This window comes from Mustela erminea, chromosome X (assembly GCF_009829155.1).
Source record: "Mustela erminea isolate mMusErm1 chromosome X, mMusErm1.Pri, whole genome shotgun sequence".
Taxonomy (NCBI): domain Eukaryota; kingdom Metazoa; phylum Chordata; class Mammalia; order Carnivora; family Mustelidae; genus Mustela; species Mustela erminea.
In genome coordinates this window covers 113,483,398-113,496,512 of record NC_045635.1, presented here as the reverse complement: position 1 = coordinate 113,496,512, position 13,115 = coordinate 113,483,398, and positions in this window count along the sequence as shown.

The window sequence follows — 13,115 nt, the reverse complement described above, 5'->3', positions numbered from 1 at the left end:
TCAAATAAATAAATAAAATCTTTAATATATATATATATATACTTCCATTGTTTTTTTTTTCTTTTTTTTAAAGATTTTATTTATTTGACAGAGATCACAAGTAGGCAGAGGTAGGCAGAGAGAGAGGAAGGGAAGCAGGGTCCCCGCTGAGCAGAGAGCCTGATGCGGGACTCGATCCCAGGATCCTGAGATCATGACCTGAGCTGAAGGCAGAGGCTTAACCCACTGAGCCACCCAGGTGCCCCCATTGTTTCTTTATCCAAATACGTATTTTCATTTTTATGGTTTTATATCTAAACAGTAGCCTGTTCTACATACTGTACTGCACGTAGCTTTTTTCCATTAACATAAAATGTATTACTAGTTTCAGAGGTAGAGGTCAGTGATTCCTCAGTCTTCTATAGCCCCCAGTGCTCATTATATCACGCGCGCTCCTTCATGCCCAACCCCCGGCCACCCCCATCCCTCCACCGGCTCCCCTCCAGCAGCCCTCAGTTTGTTTGTTGTGATTAAAAGTCTCGTATGGGGGTGCCTGAGTGGCTCAGTTGGTTGAGCCGCTGCCTTCGGCTCAGGTCATGATCTCAGGACCCTGGGATCGAGTCCCGTATCGGGCTCCTTGCTCCGTGGGGAGTCTGCTTCTCTCTCTGCCTCTGCCTGCCTCTCTGCCTGCCTGTGTTCTCCCACTCTCTCTCTCTAACAAATAAATAAATAAAATCTTAAAAAAAAAAAAAAGAGTCTCGTACGGTTTGTCTCCTCCTCTGGTTTCATCTTGTTTCATTTTTGCCTCCCTTCCCCTATGATCCTCTGTCTTGTTTCTCAAATTCCTCATATCAGTGCGATCACGTGATAATTGTCTTTCTCTGATTGACCTATTTCACTGAGCATAATACCGTCTAGTTCCATCCCCATCCTTGTTGCAAACACCTACTTCTTTTTCACTGAGCGCTAGCTCGAGGAGAATTTTCTAGATCAGTGAAAAGTATCCTCATTCCTTTTCCTAACAGCTGCCTTGTGTTTTCTTGTGTGGCGTGTAGCATCATTCACTTAGCTGGTTCCCTCCTGACCGGTTTTACCAGCACTGCCGAGTATCTGTTCTCCCACTGTCGCAGCAGCCACACAGCAGCCGTGTGTTCTGCCGATCTGAGGGATGAGAAGTGGCATCTCCGCGTACTTTTCCTGATTAACTCCAAAGTGAGGTTGTCCACCTTTTCACAGAGCTATTTATTCATATCCTCTCTTCCCCCACCCCGTGCTCCCGGGCGGGCGGGTGGTTTTCTTCTTTGTGGCTTGTAGGAGCATTTTGTGATAAGGAGTTGCAAAGGTTTCCTTCTAGCTTCTCATTTTTCTCTTGACTTTGCTTATGGTATGTTTGCCATGGAAAACTTACTGTGGGGTAGTTGAATTTTTTAATCGTTTATGACTTCTGGATTTTGAATCCTAGAAAACCCCAGACCATTCCAAGGTTATAGATCATATTTACACACAAACACCAATTTGGAGATCTAATGAAGAGAATAATCTATGGTAGTAAAAATCAAAATTCAAAAACCCTAGGTTTAAATTTAAAGTTCAAAATCTTTTATGAGGGGAACTATAAGACACTCCTGGTAAACCGAAAACTAGACTCGAGCAAATGGAAAGACCTCTTACTGTTTTTGGACATCACTGAATATTGACATCATTAAAATTTCCCTTGTTTCTTTATATATATATATATATATATATATATATATATATATATATATCTGTATATCTATCTATCTCTATATATCTGTGTATATATATATATATATTTTTTTTTAATAAGATAGGCTCCACACCCAGTCTGGACCAACATGGGGCTTGAATTCAGGGCGCTGAGATCAAGACCTGAGCTGAGGGACACAGGGGTGGCTCAGTTGGTTAAAACGTCTGCTTTGAGCTCATGTCATGATCCCAGGGTCTTGGGGTCGAGTCCCCCATCAGACTCCTTGCTCAGCAGGGAATGTGCTTCTCCCTCTGCCTCCTCTGCCCGCCACTCCCTCTGCTTGCTTGTGCTTTCTCTCTTTGACGAATACAGTCTTGGAAAAAACAAAAAACAAAAAACAAACCTGAGCGGATATCAGGAGTCAGACACTCAACTGACTGAGCCCTCTAAGTGCCCCTCCACTGTTTGTTACATAAATTTAATATGCTTCCAATAAGAATACCAAGAGGTTTTGGTATCTCTTCTTAATCTAGACAGGTTGATTCTAGAGTCATGGAGAAGAAGTAGGCACAGCCAGGGAAACTCTTCAAAAGAAGATTAATGGGAGAAATATTTCTAGAAATTAAAACATTTATATAATGATTTTTTTAAAAGATTTTATTTATTTATCTGACAGAGAGAGAAATCACAAGCAGGCACAGAGTCAGGCAGAGAGAGAGGGGAAGCAGGCTCCCCGCCGAGCAGAGATCCCGATGCGGGACTCGACTCCGGGACCATGACCCGAGCCGAAGGCAGCGGCCCAACATATAATCCCAACAATTCTAACTGTGGCACTGGCCCATGAATAGACCAATGGAAAAGAACTGAATGTACAGAAATAGACTCAAAAGCATCTGGGAATTTAGTATATGCTAGAAGTGTCCTCTCAGAATAGATAAACAATATACTGGTCAATTAATTGCAGTTGGACTGATGGATGCTACCAGGATAAACTCTAGATGGATCAACAATTTAAATGTTAAAAAAAAAAAGAACCCATAAGGGTGCTAGATACAGTATGGGAGAATTTATTCCTTTATAATCTTGGAAGGGGTTTATTCTCGATGACTCAGTAACAGTATTTCCTATCAAAGACTAAATTTGTAACCAGTGTCTCTCCTAGGCAGATTTCCTCCTCTCTGAAGTGTGTAATTTCGCTGTTTTGTAAAAGGACCCCCCCTCCCAAGTGAGTTTCTAAAGTAGATTCCCAGAATCATCAGGCGGTTGGATCTCCCCTATTAGAGATTACTTAATTCAACTCACTGAAGCCCTTCCGTTTAATCTGAAACCTGGACAGGCTGTCATCCTCAGGTGACTGGCAAGGGATCATAGGTCCACTGTGCGTTGGCACTGGGCGGACTGGCGGTCCACATTTGAGTGCGGGGGCCCCGCCGCCCCTCGCGTGCTGCTGAGGTGGGAAGGGTGGGAGCTGGCCCTTCCGGGGTGGGCTTACAAGTAAATTGACAAGGGTGAGGGGACTGCGAGCTGCGGCCAGTTGTTTTAAAGCAATTTCCAGGGAGACATTCAGACTCCGAGGCTATTACTTCCTGTGCGCCACCAAGAAAGCCTTTTCCAGGCCGTGACTCCCGGGCCCAACGTGGGCTCCCGAAGGAAGAACCAGCCTTCCCAAGGGGCCCCAGGCAGGGCCAAGTTTAATTGTCACCGTGCAAACAAATGTGATTCATCCCCAAAGCAGCCGGCAAACAGGAAACGCACAAGAGGCCGGGCCAGCGCCTTGATTATCTGTCGCTGCAGGTGTTTCTGTCACCTGGAAATCGTTAGATCCGCACAGTTCTGCCACCCAAGTTAACTTCAGAAAGAACTGTACAAAGGCAGCTTGTAAAGTTTCAGGTTTCTAGAAGGGATTCTGGGGTCAAGCGTCTCTCCTGAATATTTTCATTCAGGGAACACTGGGGCGGAGAGGCGACAGGGCAACCGCCCGGGAGACACCTACAGGTTTCAACAGGCGCACGGAAACAGAACCCTGACATTTCACAACTTTGTTATTAGGAAGAAGACTGAAGATTGCCAGCAGCACCTAAAGCCCTGACATTTTGCGAGAACACAAAGGGAACGGTATAAAACGGACCCGAAGGACATTGCAGGGCGTGGGGTGCAGGGGGAACCACGCAGTTCCACTAGAAGATTCAGATGGAGAGGCCCGCAGAGCCTGGCTGTGTTCTGCCCGCAGGAGAATGCCAAGTTAGTGATTATTTCATTAGGAAAATATTTGCTACACCTATAATCTGGAAGTGATAAACAACATACCAGAGCAGAACATTACTCTCCAGGATTAAATACCAGACAGAGGAACAAAGAGTTGACCCACCCACAGGCCACTGGGATGAGGCCTGGTCCAGTTACCACATCAAAGACCCTCTAAGTAAGTCATAGCCAGAAAAGAGAGGAATCAATTAAGCCCCTGGTTTAGAGAGGATTTCTTTCTGAAATGTCACTTTCGTTAATCAAAAGTTGTCCAAAGATTTAACGACGCCTATCCTGAGCGATGGCAGCTCAGAACCTAATAGAAACTGGGCCCAGTTCAAGGAAGGTGATGATGATGGAGAATGTCCAGCTCACTACATACATTTTCCAATTAGCTTGGTCCTTGCTTTGTGAATCACTGTCTTAATGAACGCCCAAGCTGGGCGGCTCCGGACGTGATCCAGGCAGGTGGAGGAAAGCCCCGATTCAACAAAGTGAAAAGAATAAATGATTTTATGCGGATGTGGATGGATTTTTTAGCCCACCACGGCAGAGGGAAAAAAAAAAAGCACAGTGCGCTGTGATAAAGTGAAGTGTGAACTGTGCTAATGGTACTGGGAAAAAAATGTGCTAAACCCTGGGGCGGATGGGTCAATTACTTTTATGTAATCATGGGTCACAGAAGGCCAGGTTAGGAATGGATTTATTTGCAGAATCGAAATGAAAGCTTTCTCTCTCGTAATGAACATGTTTTTGGAGGTAATCAGTGTACTAGGTAACCTGTATCTCCTGCTGTTCTCAGGCTGTTAGGAAACAGGTGTTTTTTATTTGTTTGTGTGGTTTTTCTTAATAGACTTTATTGTTTAGAACAGTCCTGGGTGCACAGCAAACTCAAATAGAAAGTACAGAGAGTTCCCACACGGCCCCCGCCCCCCAAAACACAGGCATAGCCTCTCTGCTATCCATGTCCCCCGGCTGTGCATTTGTTACAGTGAATGAAGCTATACCGACGGTCATTATCACCCAAAGCCCATTGTTTATATCAGGGTTCACTCGGTGTATTTTCTGCAGGTCTGGACAGATGTATAGTGACATGACACCCCCCCATTTCAGTGTCATGGACTATTACTGCCCTACAAATCTTCTGTTGGGGTTGTCTTTTTTAAATTTAATAAATGTATTTCAGAAAATGTTAAACATGTACAAAGGAAGAGAGAATAGTATAATGATCCCCGCCCACGTACCCATTACCTGCTTTCAGAAATTACCAGCTGTGGCCAATCTCAAAGGGCCATTTTGCAAAAGGCTATGGGAACATAGCTATAAGCAGACCAGTATTACATTTGAGGAAAAGGGAATTTAAAAAAAATTTTTACTGATTTATTTGAGACAGACAGAGAAAGAGAGAGAGAAAGTGCATGCGCATAGGGGGAGCAGCAGAGGGAGAGGGAGAAGCAGGCTCCCCTGTTGAGCAGACAGCCCAGATGCAGAGCTTGATCCACGCACCCTGCGATCATGACCTGAGCTGCAGGCAGACGCTTCACCGACTGAGCCACCCAGGCACCCCAGGAAAAAGAAAACCTACAGGAAATTTCTTCTCAGTAATTTGTCAGTGAGTTGGTTGAATTATTGTGGGGTGATCATGTGTTAAGCACTAACTGTCCTAGGCACTTTGCAAATGACCTACTTGCTACTCCAAGTATGGTCACGGGGATCAGCTGGGAGTTTACTGGCCATGAAGACCCTCCCGCTCCACCCCTAACCTACTAGGTCAGAGTCAGCAGTTCAACAAGATCCCCACGTGATCTGTATGTGCATTTAAAGTTAAGAAATACTGACTGCCTGACCCAAGGCACACACTTAAAATAGCCTCGTAACCATCCTGCAACACAACAACACTTCGAGGCAGATACTATCTTGCCCAATTTATGGATGAGATAACTGAGACTGAGAGATATTATTCGGGGTTCCCAAGATCTCACAGCAAATACATTTCAATGTGCCTGGCTTTACAGTTGATGATTTTACCACTTAGACCATGCAGCCTCCCCACTAGGGACTTCACTGTTAGGGCAAATCGGTAAAAAACAAAACAAAACAAGGAGAGAGTATGTGTTTGCACAACACACACCAACCAGCCATCTTGGCAACAACAAGAGCAAGAGAAAACCAAACCATCTGCTATCTCAAAAGCGATCGCTTCCTCCCCCAAAAGACCTTTTCACTTTTCCAACCATTATTATGGCATCATGTAGATGGCTCAATATTTCAGGAAAAAAAAAAACCCAAACCTGGAGCAGTTATCAAAGTTCCTCCCTCTTGACAGTTACCTTTGACCCAGATATGAACCAAACTGCAATCACAGGCTGTCCCAGAATGAAGGGAAGGGAGGTTACAGACCCGAACAGCTGGGCCACGCAGTTTAAAAAAAAATCTGCCTGACTGGTGTGACCTCGCAGGGCCGGAAAGGGTAGACAGTTGACAGACTGCGTTTTTACTTTCCAACCCGCTGGGTGGTCTGAGTCTTTAACTCCGCCCAAGAGCGTGGCTTACCCGGACGGATGGGACCTCTCAGCGGCTGGACGCTGCTGGGCAAGGCCACAGACCCTTTGGTTGGCTGCGCAGCTTTCTCAAAGGACTGTTACAGGAAAAGGTAGAAAAAGCATCATTCCTGGATCATACCCCCAGCTTGGCAGGGACTCATCAGATCTCGGGAGCTTCTCCCTGGTAATCCCGGGAGGAGATCAGGCCATTTCCTCCTCTGTCGGCTGTCCTTAGGACTCTGGGGACCTGCACTAATGGATCAGCATGGCTACTTGGTTTTGCAATGAGTGGATTCGATGATTAATTAGCTGGTAGTGGGACCTGATGAAGTTCTTAGCTCAAAACCTCAGGGATCCAGTTCAGGGCAATCTGTCCACATACACACACACACACACACACACACCCCCCAGGCCAGTGAAAAGGCATGCAACACGGCCTGCTGATGGACGCCACAGGGGTGATTCTGATTGACTTTGCACTTTACAACCCAGTGACCTGGGCACAGCTTACTGTTGTGCAACAGTCAATCCTACTGGAAAGTGGTAAGCGCACCGGCTTAACGAAGTGAGCTGTCTTTATGCATGAGATCAAATTCCTAGTACTGGGATCACTTTATCCCACACTCCTTTTTTTTTTTTTTACAATTTCATAAGATTTTATGGCCAACCTCACCCTCACGCTAAAAAATATAATGAATAGAAAGAATTGAGTCCAAATAGGCCAAAAAACCTGGCGTGTTAAAATAGATAAGACTAAGAGTTTTTAAAAAATATTTAATTAATTTATTTGACAGACAGAGATCACAAGTAGGCATAGAGGCAGGCAGAGAGAGGGGGAAGCAGGCTCACCGTCGAGCAGAGAGCCCGATGCGGGGCTCCATCCCAGGACGCTGGGATAATGACCTAAGCCGAAGGCAAAGGCTTTAACCCACTGAGCCACCCAGGTGCCCCAAGACTAAGAGTTATTTTAAGAATGTTTTTCTTGTTTTAAGATTTTATTTGTCAGAGACAGCAAGCACAAGCAGGAGGAGCGGCAGACAGAAAGAGGGAGGAACAGGCTCCCTGCTAAGCAGGGAGCCTGATGCCAGACTCGATCCCAGGACCCCGAGATTGTGACCTGAGCTGAAGGCAGACCCTCAACCATCTGAGACACTCAGGCACCCCTTAAAAATGTTTTTCTATTTCAAGATTGCTTTGGCTATTTGGGGTCTTTTGTGGTTCCATAAAAAATTTAGGATTGTTTGTTCTAGCTTTGTGGGAAATATTGGCATTTCCATAGGGACTGCATTATATCTGTAGGAGGCTTTGGGCGATAGAGACTTTTTAACAATATTTGTTCTTCCAGTCCATGAGCATGGAATGTCTTTCCACTTCTTTGTGTCGTCTTCAATTTCTTTCCTCGGTGTTTTATAATTTTCAGGGCATAGTTCTCTCACCTCTTTGGTTAAGCTTATCCCTGGGTATTTTATTATTTTTGGTGCAATTGTAAATGGGATTGTTTTTGGCGCAATTGTAAATGGGATTGTTTTTCTTTCTGTTGCTTCACTATTAGTGTATAGAAATGCAACAGATTTCTGTACATTGGTTTTGTATCCTGTGACTTTACTGAATTCGTTTATCAGTTCTAGTACTTGTTTGGTGAACTCTCTAGGGTTTTCTGGATATAATGTGTCATCTGCAAATAGTGAAAGCTTTACTTCTTCCTTACCAATTTGGATGCCTTTTATTTCTTTTTGTTGCTTGATTGCTGTGACTAGGACTTCTAGTACTATGCTGAATAAAAGTGGTGAGAGTGGACATCCTTGTCTTGTTCCTGAACATAGGGGAAAAGCTCCCACAGAAGATCCCCAAAAGCCAAAACAATCTTGAAAAGGAAAAAAATCTGGAGGTATCAAAATTCCTTCAAGTTATACAACAAAGCTGTAGTAATCGAAACAGTATGGTACTGGCACAAAAAGCAGACACATAGTTCAATGGAGTAGAATAGAAAACCCAGAAATAAGCCCATAATTATATGGTCAATTAATCTTCAAGAAGGGAGGAGAGAATATGCAGTGGGGAAAAGAGAGTCTCTTCAACAAATGGTGTTGGGAAAACTGGACAGCTACATGCAAAAGAATGAAACCGAACTCCTGTCTTACACCATACACAAAACCAACTCAAAGTAGATTAAGGACCTGAATGTGACACACAAAACCAGAAAAATCCTAGACGAGAGCAAGAGCAGTCATTTCTCTGACATTGGTTGTAGCAACATCCTTCTAGATAGGTCTCCCGAGGTAAGGGAAACCAAAACAAAAATAAAATATTGGGACTACTTCAAAATAAAAAGCTTTTGCACAAGGAAGGAAACAATCCACAAAACTACAAGACAACCTACTGAATGGGAGAAGATATTTGCAAATGACATCTCTGATAAAGGGTTAGTATTCAGAATATCTAAAGAACTTATACAACTTAACATCCCCAAGAAAGAATCCAATTAAGAAATGGGCAGAAGACATGAACAGATATTTCTCTGAAGAAGACATCCCGATGGCCAACAGACACATGAAAAGATCCTCAACATCACTGATCATCAGGGAAATGCAAATCATAGCTACAAAGAGATCACACAGGTCAGATTGGCTAAAATCAAAAACACAAGAAACAACAAGTGTTGGTGAGGATGTGGAGAAAAAGGAACCCCTGGGGTGCCTGGGTGGTTCAGTCATTAAGCATCTGCCTTCAGCTCAAATCATGATCCTCAGGGTCCTGGAATCGATTCCTGCATCCGCATCTGGTTCCTGGCTCTGTGGGAAGCCTGCTTCTCCCTCTCCCATTCCCCCTGCTTGTGTTCCCTCTCTCACTGTCTCTCTCTCTCAAATAAACAAACAAAATCTTTTTTAAGAAAAGAAAAGAAAAAAAAGGAACGCTCGTGCACTGTTGGTGGGAATGCAAACTTGGTGCAGCCACTCTGGAAAACAGTATGGAGGTTCCTCACAAAATTAAAAATAGAACTACCCTATAATATAGTAGTTGTACTTCTGGATATTTCCCCCCCCAAATACAAAAACACTCATTCAAGGGGATCTGTGCACCCCTGTGTTTATGGCAGCATTATTTACAATAGCTACATTATGGAAGCACCCCAAATGCCCATAGAGAGACAAATGGATAACAAAGAGGGGGTAGATATATACAATGGAATATTACTGAGCCATAAAAAGAATAAAAGCTTGCCACTTGTAACCACATGGGTGGAGCTAGAGAGTGTAATGCTATGTGAGATAAGTCAGAGAAAGACAAATACCATGGGATTTCACTCATATGTGGACTTTAGACAACAAATGAGCAAAAAGAAAGAAAGAAAGAAAACAAATGAGCAAAGGGGAAAAGAGAGAGAGACAAAGCAAGAAACAGACTCTTAACTACGGAGAACAAACTGATGGTTACCAGTGGGGCAGTGGGTGGGGGCTGGGTGGACTAGGTGATGGGGACTAAAGCGTGTGCTTACCATGATGTGCACGGAGTCATGTATTGACTTATTGAGTCACTATACTGCATGCCTGAAACTCACACAACGCTGTATGTTAACTCTACTGGAATGAAAATAAAACTTGATAAAAAATAAAAGTAACCATTTGAGTTACAAAAAAGCATGATTTTCTAAACATTGAAGAACATTTTATTTTTTATGTCTTTAAAGATTTTATTTATTTATTAGAGAGAGACAGTTGAGAGAGGGTGTACGAGCAGGAGGAGTGGGAGAGGGGGAAGCAGGCTCCCCACTGAGCAGGGAGCCTGACGTGGGGCCTGATCCCAGGACCCTGAGATCATGATCCCAGCTGAAAGCAGATGCTTAACCCACTGAGCCACCCGGGAGCCCTAAAACAATATATTTTTTAAAGATTTTATTTATTTGACAGACAGAGATCACAAGCAGGCAGAGGCCGGCAGAGAGAGAGGAGGAGGCAGGCTCCCCGCCAGGCAGAGACCCTGATGTGGGGCGAGATCCCAGATCCCTGGGATCATGACCTGAGCTGAAGGCAGAGGCTTTAACACACTGAGCCACCCAGGCGTCCCTAAAGCAATATTTTAAATACTGCATTTGAATGGTTTGATCACTACATTTTCCTTCTGAAACTTGTACGAAGATGCTGCTACCATGTTTATCTCAACGACCTCCTTTGCCAGGTTAGGAGGGCAGTTGTTAGTTATCCCTCTATCGCAGATGAGGAAACTGAGGCCAGGAGGGTTGAAGTTATTTGCCTCCCAGCGAGCAAGGGGAAGAGCCCCACGCAGCCTCCCAACCATAAACTGGCCCCGTGCTCTATCCAGCTACCGCAGGTTAAAGAAATAGCCCAAGAGGAGCCACAGAAATTACCCCCTAGGAAACCAAAGCAGCTCAGCACTTGTCCAGATTCCTAAAGCAGCTGGACATATGTTTTCACTTTGGACATTACCAAGCACAGTCGTAGGTTCTTTAGAGAAGGGGAAATCACTGGGCCGTAAGCAGCTGTATTCACCAGTCATACTGTGGGCCGCCAGCCTTCAGACTGAAAGCTGCCACAATGGGGCCCCAGAGCCATGGCACTTGGGGTGGGGCACACAGCTTGCTGTCCTCTCGCCTTCTCTCCCTCGCTGCTCATCCTCTCCTTTCCTAAGGTGAAGTGCAGAGTGTTCTGGAAGGCAGGAGACCCCACTCAGAAAGTGGGGAGCGAGGGTACTGTTGGCCATACTTCAAGGAGGAGGAGGAGGTATGCATTGGCTTGCAGTGTTTCCTGGGCCCCAAATCAGGTGCCCTCCCCACCTCTACATTTTGAAGTCATCTCTTCTAAAGGGCACATCCTAAGGGGTCTCAATCTGGATTTGCGCAAGGGCAGCTCTGGCAGTGGCGGTCGGTGGGGTGGGGAAGGAGCACAAGGTGCTCTTTGTGAAGAGCAAGTTCAGTTTGTGCAAAGTGGAAAGATTGCAAAACAGTCCTGGGAGAGGGGAAGGGGGCGGGAGATCCAAATTAATCCTAGCCCACTGAACCCCCATGACTTGACTTTTGCTAGCCCCTCCTGGGCTTAGCATGAATTTCTGACGCACCCAGGCTATGGAGCGTCCCTCAAAGCTCTCACCCACCATGAGTGAGTCCTGGGGAGTTACCCCCCCAACCCCTCCATGACTAGTAGATGTGATGGAGATAACACAGTCACAGTCCCATGGGAAATAAATTCCACACATGCGCCCACTTACATTTGAAAGGCTCCAACTGCCGGAGGCCAGACTGTTTAACCTATCTGTAAGGTAGGGATTTTTGGAATTTTCTGTGAGCTTTCCAGGCCTCCTGCATCTCATCCCTCTCGCTGGGTAAAATAATGGAAAAAGGAGATGCTCACTTGGGATACAATAGTGTGTGGGAAAATCAGCTCATGAGCGCGGCTTTTGTGATATTTAATCTAAGGGTAAGAGTTTTGATAATTATACGTTTGTAGGAGGAAACGATGTCCTTGCTCTAAATGTATGACATACCTCAGGATCCTGGAGAAGGTTCTGGTTTCCACGTTGTAGTGGCTGGATGGACACTTGGAAGGACTGCAGAGGGAATTTGGGCACAGGGTGAGAAACTGGGCTGGAGAAGTTACTCCTTTGAGCCTGTGATTCTATGAAAGCTGGAGGTGCCAATTCATTTTGATAAGGGAACTGTTTTTTTTTTCCTAAATATTTTATTTATTTATTTGTTAGAGAGAGTGAGCACAGGCAGACAGAGTGGCAGGCAGAGGCAGAGGGAGAAGCAGGCTCCCCACTGAGCAAGGAGCCCGATGTGGGACTCGATCCCAGGACACCAGGATCATGACCTGAGCCAAAGGCAGCCGCCCAACCAACTGAGCCACCCAGGCGTACCAGGAACCGTAGTTTTTAAAGTACAGGATTGGAGAACAAATTAACAGTTGCCAGAGGTTAGGGATGGCGGTGGGGGTGGGGGGCAGAGTGGGCTTGACTACAGTGGGATACACCAGGGAGATCTTTGCAGTGACAGAATAGTTTTTTTTTTTTTTTTTTTACCTTGATTGTGGTGGTGGTCACACAAATCTATATATGTAATTAAAAATATGACTGTACACACACATTGTACCTATGCCAGTTTTCTGGGCTTTCTATGGTACTACAATTACTTGTGATGTAATCAGTGTGGGAGATTAGGTTCAGGGCAACTTCCTGTGAATCTATCCTTTTTTCCCCCCTGTGAATCTATCCTTATTTCAAAGTAAAAAGTCTAAAAAATCCAGGCACAGTTCTGTATTTCTTTTATTTTTTAATTTTTAATTTATTTTTAGTTTTTAAAAGATTTTATTTATTTATTTTATAGATAGAGAGAGAGAGAGAGACAGTGAGAACAGGGACACAAGCAGGGGGAGAGGGAGAGGGAAAGCAGGCTTCCCACCAAGCAGGGAGCCTGATGTGGGGCTCGATCCCATGACCCGGGGATCATGACCTGAGCCGAAGGCAGATGCTTAACGACTGAGCCACCCAGGTGCCCCTAAAATTTTTTTAAAAATTTATTTGTCAGAGAGAGAGAACAAGTAGGGAGAGCAGCAGGCAGAAGGAGAAGCAGGCTCCCCATGAGCAGGGAGCCCAATGTGGGGCTCCATCCCAGGACCCCAGGATTGTGA